We start from the raw sequence: 6,394 nt of genomic DNA on the forward strand, positions 1-6,394 counted from the left end.
CGAAGCACCTCGCTCGAACCTCCCATAATTATTTTGGGAGATTGATTTCTCTCAATCAATCTTGGTGAAAACTTGACTTCTCCTCCCAAGGACAAATTTTCACCATGTAGCATCTATTTTGCATGCATTTGTTTGATTCACTCCAGGGAAGTTGATCAATGATACATGCTTAGCCTACCAGGGATGTTGTATCTGCTCTCCTGAGCAAGAAAACTTTGCACCTGAGGAGCTAAACTTGTAGCTGTTGGCATTTATACTTTACTTCTCCTTGTTAACTTAAAACATTCTAAGTCTCCTCTAGACTTAAAAAGTTATAAGTTTTTTGGGAAGAGTAAAGTCACTCTGGTGTATGCCTTAGATTTTCGCATGAGTACTTAGTTTTCTAACTTAGAAATTCCAGACATTTCATAAGTCCATGCTAAGTATACTTTCTCACACTCTTATTGCTCTAACATTTTATGAGCATGATTTTTATGGTCACACGAATATCTGCTCCTAACTTGAGATTTTAAAAAATTCCAAGTTACTTAATCTTTGCCAAGCAAGTTAGCTTAATGGCCTTTTTGGACTTCGAAAATTTACAAGTCAGCCTAAAAACAGATATGTTAACTCGTGCTCTTATTGCCTGTGTTAAGTTATATACCAGCATACCCCATGTGCCCCCCAGGTGGTTGGAGGTTGAAAGATCCTTAGTCACTTGCTACCTGACTGAATCTGTTCGAGCAGTTAATTACTCGTGAAACACATTGAATATATGGAAAATACCCAAGCAGTTGAACACTGCTTGAACATATCGACCAGTTGAACACTGCTCGGATAACTAACACACATGCATATTTGTAGCAAGAATCGACCACGCTGTGCGTAGTCTCTTTTATTACTCGTAAATTAAAATGGACAAAACATGTCTAACAACGAGTCTTAAACAACCAAAATTGTTCAAAATAAAATGACTGGCTAGCAAATAACCAGTTCATACACCAAACTTAAATAACAAGTCTAAAAAACTCGAAATCAAGCTACCACTCTGAAAGCGGTATTTAAAAATAATATATCCTTCGATGCTCTATGTGCACGCCACTCCAGTGATTCCTGCTCCTAGCACTCCTCCTCAGCATACTCCTCCTGATAACTCTACAAAATAGAGTTATTTTACCACATTTTATAAGCCAATTGTTGCTTAGTTCTTGAGTTTTAAATTAATTTATCAATTTTTTAAGTAATTTTGAATTTATTAGTTTTATTTTGATTTTATGTATTTTTATTTATTTTTTGTATTTATTTTGTTTAATTATGTTGTTACTAATTTATGTGTGTTTAATTTCTTTATGTAGGTGTATTTGTTGGGGCAAATGAAATGTTGATAAAATGTTGGTATAAAGAAATGAAGAAAGCAAGCCCAAAATGAAAGGCCCAATCCAATTCTTGACAATGCCATGTCATCAATCCATGTGCTTCTTTCTCCACCATTGGATTTGTAACTATAGGAAAAGATAACAATTTTGAGCATGAATCCATGTGCTTTTTTTTTAGACCAATAGGAGTGTTATCCTTTACCAAAGAATTTATCTATAAATAGGAGTCTCATTTCACCATTTCAAGCACACCTTCTCTTACATCACTTCTTCCATCTCTCTATTCTCTCCATCTTTTTCTTTTCTTAGATTAGTTTTTATGTATTTTTAGAGGAATAATTTGGAGGTTCCTCCTCCAAATTTTCCTATTTATGTTGTAATTTTTATTTTGTTTTTGATAGTTATGGGTTTCTAATCCACTTAAAATTATTAAGGTGGAGGATGAACCAAGATATAACTATATAGTGTTTATTTTATGTTGACCTCCCAAAATGAGCAATACAGTTTATGATTTTTCTTCTTCTAAATATTTCTTTCATCTATAATATCATGTATTTTAGATTGTTAGAACATATTTTACTTGGTTCTTAATTGTGCAAAAACATAGTATTCTTTGATTAAGATGTGTCATTAAATTGTTCACATCCAATGCTTAGAACAAAAATACTATATTTTGCTTTAGAAATAACATTATTTGATTTTTTTGTAGTTTCATTAAATTGATTCACAACTAATGCTTTGAAGTTATACTATTGAAGTGAAGGAAAATGTAAAAATAATGTTTTGGAAAAGGTAATTAGATTAATTTCAATTATCACTAAAAATTGGGAAGTCAACATATTAATAAATATTATTATTTATATTTTGTGGATTCTAAAATCTTAATAATTTTATAAATAACTATTAAAAACAAATCTTTTTAGTTTATTTATTTTTAGTATTTTCTTTCTTTATTTTAAAACAAAACACATTAATCTTTGGAACTAGGTTAGAAATTTATTTCACTTTGGTAAAAATAGTTTTCTCTTTTGATTTAAGTCAACTCCTTTGGGTTCGACCTCGTGCTTACACGAAAACTATTCTATAAATACGATTCGTGCGCTTGCGAGTTTAAATTTTAAAACATACCCGTTTTGGGTCTATCAAGTTTTTGGCGCCGTTGCCGGGGAGTTGCAAAGAAGAGAAACAATTTGTGTCAAGGTGAGTAAAATTCTTCTACTAGTTATTTTATTTTTTATTGTCAAAAAAAAAAAATCTAAGTATGCTCTGTGGTTGCGGTTTCGACTGATCTTCCACATCAGAAAATGTTTCTTGTCTTTGTCATTTAATTTTATTTTTCATTTATGTTTGCTAATTTTGTTTTGTTATTTAATTGTGTTTATTTCTTGTAATTTTAATTTGCAAAAAAAAAAAAATTTAAATCTCTTGAAATTCTAATTATGCTCTATGGTTGCAATTTCAATTGACCTTCCATATTAGAAAAGGTTTCTTGAGATTTTCACAAAAAAATTGTCATTGAGTTATTGCCATGTTTCCTATTGGTAGCATAGGTTACATGAGCCAAAATGGATGCCCTTGGAATAGTACTAGGAATTTTAACAATGCATATCATCCTAGGGAAAGAGAAGACATCAACGCTCAAATAGAAAATTTGTCTAGAACACTAGATGTCTTACAAGCTAGGCAAACTCAAGATGACCATAGGGAGATAAATAGTGCATTTCACTCTCATCACCATGAGAATTGTAGTCATCCCTTGGAAAATCCCATTGATTTTAGTTGGAAGCCTGAGTACAACTATTATGCATCATCGCACTTTGATTATAATGAAACCAATGATGTGCATGCTTATGGGAATTCCTCAGAAATCTCATTTGATCCCACCTATAATCCAAATTTTACATGGAGTCAAAACTTGTCTCCAATGAACCATGTGCATCAATTCAACATGCCTAATCTAGGTTATTCCCAACCCGATCTGTCATATCCTCCTCAACAAGAAATCAATCCATCTCTAGAGGATACCCTACAACAGTTCATGCAGTCAACCCAACAAATTTTACAAAATCAGTCTCGATCCATTTCCAACATCGAGAAACAAATAGGTCATCTTGCAACTGTTTTGATAGAGAAGGAAATACAAGTTCTTCCTAGTCAACCCATTCCCGATCCATTAGTGCAAACCGAGAGTGAAAAAATGAACGAAGTTTTCAAAGAACCTGTAATAAGCATCCAATTGCTAATTGAAACAAATGAGTTTGATGAATTGATTGATGGGGCTCACGAGGAAAATGAAAAAAATACAATTGTACCTCAAGAGCCAATAATTGAGCAAATTTTCATACATACTCAATTTGAAAAGGAGGATAAAAAAGATGTACAATTTTCTTACTTCATTGAAATGCCACTAAAATTGCATGTCTCTAATTACTTTGTAGGTGTGATGCTTTCAATTCTCATTTATGGCATTTGCATCAACATTATAGTTCACCCTACAAATGAAATTCTACACCATCGATTGGGTGTAGGATAAAAAAAAAAAAAATAGTCGGACTAAAGACTATAAACTAAAGCGCTTTGTGGGAGGCAACCCATAAGTTTCAAGTTCCATTTTGTATTTCCTTTTGTATTTCACGTTTGTTGTGTGTTTGTTTCATGTTTTTCAAGTTCAAATAAGTTTGAAGGAAACTTCTAGCCCAAAAACGAAGGAGCCAAATCATGGAAGCATACATTCAAGGGAGTTTTCTTAACTTTTTCAAATTTATTGCTCATTGAGGACAATGTTTTGTTTAAGTTTGGGGGTAGTGTTGTGTGTTTTTTTTATTTTTTTTATAAAATGTTCAAAAAAAATTTTTTTGGTGATTTTTCATTTTTAGATGATAAATTGAATTTGAATTTAGTTCTTAGAAAACTGTGAATATTTCTTAAGCTCTATTTTTAATCTTTGGGTTAGTCTTGCTTAAATATAGATTTTTCATAAACGAACACTTTCTATCTTTCTAAGAATTTTTGTGTAATTTAGATTAATTTATATAAGCATAAAATTTTGTAAATCTCACAAGTCCTAGAATTCGATTAATTATCTCTTGAGGCGAAATCCTAGAAAAGCACATCATTAGGGAAATGATTTAGGCTATCTTTGGAACGTTTGAGCCTTTTGACTTAATCACCGTTACACACATTATTCCCTAGTTTACCCCATTTGAGCCAAACACGAGCCTTGTTATATTGTTTTACCCATATGTGAAATCTAAAACTTCTTCATGAATTTCATTCTTTACACATGAGAAAATATCATAGAGCTATGCATCTTGATTTGTTACCAAAGTGAAAATAGGAAAGAAATTCGGAAAGCCACATCTTAAAAAAACAAAAAACAAAAATATTGTGGCAAGCTAAAAAAAAAAAAAAAATTGAAGATTCCAAATGGGTGGAAAGAATTACTATGGAAATGTTATGGCGTATACTTGAAATATTGTGATGTCTAGTAAAAAGTTCGGAAATACTCATGTGTTAGGAAAAAGTGATCTAAGCTTAAATTCAATATCATTTTTCTCACCTTCTTCTTTACTCGCACATTACAAGCCTATAAAGTCCTATTGATCCTTGATTTTGTGTTGTTTTACATTAGTGGAGAGAGATAAGAAAAACGAACCTATGGGACTTTGGTACGAAAAAAAAAATTAATTCATCATTCCTTGAGATTTAATTATTTTATCTTTGCATAAATTTTTTCAAAATTCCACATGATTACTTGGTAAATAGTTTTGTGTTTCCATATTGAAAATTAGTTGTTGAAAGCAAGATTGACTATTGGATTAATTACATGAGCTTAATGTCTCTTCATAATTTTCATTGAGCTACTTTCATTATGCAATTTTTGAGGAAAACATTTGATGTCTCCAATTAAAAAAAAAAAAGTGTGTTTTTAATTTTTCTTTTGCTTGAGGACTAGCAAAACATTAAGTTTGGGGGTGTGATAACTCTACAAAATAGAGTTATTTTACCACATTTTATAAGCCAATTGTTGCTTAGTTCTTGAGTTTTAAATTAATTTATCAATTTTTTAAGTAATTTTGAATTTATTAGTTTTATTTTGATTTTATGTATTTTTATTTATTTTTTGTATTTATTTTGTTTAATTATGTTGTTACTAATTTATGTGTGTTTAATTTCTTTATGTAGGTGTATTTGTTGGGGCAAATGAAATGTTGATAAAATGTTGGTATAAAGAAATGAAGAAAGCAAGCCCAAAATGAAAGGCCCAATCCAATTCTTGACAATGCCATGTCATCAATCCATGTGCTTCTTTCTCCACCATTGGATTTGTAACTATAGGAAAAGATGACAATTTTGAGCATGAATCCATGTGCTTTTTTTTTAGACCAATAGGAGTGTTATCCTTTACCAAAGAATTTATCTATAAATAGGAGTCTCATTTCACCATTTCAAGCACACCTTCTCTTACATCACTTCTTCCATCTCTCTATTCTCTCCATCTTTTTCTTTTCTTAGATTAGTTTTTATGTATTTTTAGAGGAATAATTTGGAGGTTCCTCCTCCAAATTTTCCTATTTATGTTGTAATTTTTATTTTGTTTTTGATAGTTATGGGTTTCTAATCCACTTAAAATTATTAAGGTGGAGGATGAACCAAGATATAACTATATAGTGTTTATTTTATGTTGACCTCCCAAAATGAGCAATAAAGTTTATGATTTTTCTTCTTCTAAATATTTCTTTCATCTATAATATCATGTATTTTAGATTGTTAGAACATATTTTACATGGTTCTTAATTGTGCAAAAACATAGTATTCTTTGATTAAGATGTGTCATTAAATTGTTCACATCCAATGCTTAGAACAAAAATACTATATTTTTCTTTAGAAATAACATTATTTGATTTTTTTGTAGTTTCATTAAATTGATTCACAACTAATGCTTTGAAGTTATACTATTGAAGTGAAGGAAAATGTAAAAATAATGTTTTGGAAAAGGTAATTAGATTAATTTCAATTATCACTAAAAATTGGGAAGT

General features: G+C 30.5%; 1 long non-coding RNA gene across 1 annotated transcript; it reads left to right on the plus strand.

The window, feature by feature from the left end:
- Window positions 1–1,132: 1,132 nt before the first annotated feature.
- On the plus strand, window positions 1,133–5,841 carry LOC133788688 (uncharacterized). The gene is made up of 2 exons (XR_009873342.1): window positions 1,133–2,555; window positions 5,541–5,841. It is a non-coding gene; the product is annotated as an uncharacterized LOC133788688 (long non-coding RNA).
- Window positions 5,842–6,394: the final 553 nt, after the last annotated feature.

This window comes from Humulus lupulus, chromosome 7, assembly GCF_963169125.1.
Source record: "Humulus lupulus chromosome 7, drHumLupu1.1, whole genome shotgun sequence".
In the NCBI taxonomy this organism is placed as follows: Eukaryota; Viridiplantae; Streptophyta; class Magnoliopsida; order Rosales; family Cannabaceae; genus Humulus; species Humulus lupulus.